Genomic DNA, 512 nt, shown 5'->3' with positions numbered 1-512 from the left:
GCTCAGGGAGGAGAGCTGGACTTAGGGCAGGTTAGAGGAGTAGGGCTCTGGTCCAAGGGATATCTCCCGGTGACTATTACCTTGGGGGTGAGTTCAGTGTCTCCTCTTTGCTCTGCCTGGCCTCTAGGTATGTGATCTGTGTCCTGGCCCCCACAGGTCTGGAGGGGTGCTCCTCTCTTGTGCTCTGAGTAGTAGAGATGCTCAGAAGTGGGATGCAAAGAGGGATAGAAACTCAGGGGTTCCACAGAGTTAATTGAGGAGTTAATTCAGGATTGAGGCTTATGAAGGAGGGCTCAGGAATGAGGAGCACCAATAACAATGTGGGAAAAGAATGGCCAAGATTCCTGTGTCCCAGTCTGTAGCCCCAGGAAGGGACCCCCAAGGCACTGGGTGATAAAAGCTGGAGCAGCCATAAAAACAGAGAGCTGAGAGTTTAGTCTTGACATAGTGAGATTTCTGTCACTCCTCACTCTCTTCATCTGGCTGCCTTGAGGCATGTGTTCTTTTACAGG

This window comes from Pteropus medius, unplaced genomic scaffold (assembly GCF_902729225.1).
Source record: "Pteropus medius unplaced genomic scaffold, Ma_sr-lr_union100, whole genome shotgun sequence".
Lineage (NCBI taxonomy): Eukaryota > Metazoa > Chordata > Mammalia > Chiroptera > Pteropodidae > Pteropus > Pteropus medius.
This window is presented reverse-complemented; position numbering follows the sequence as displayed.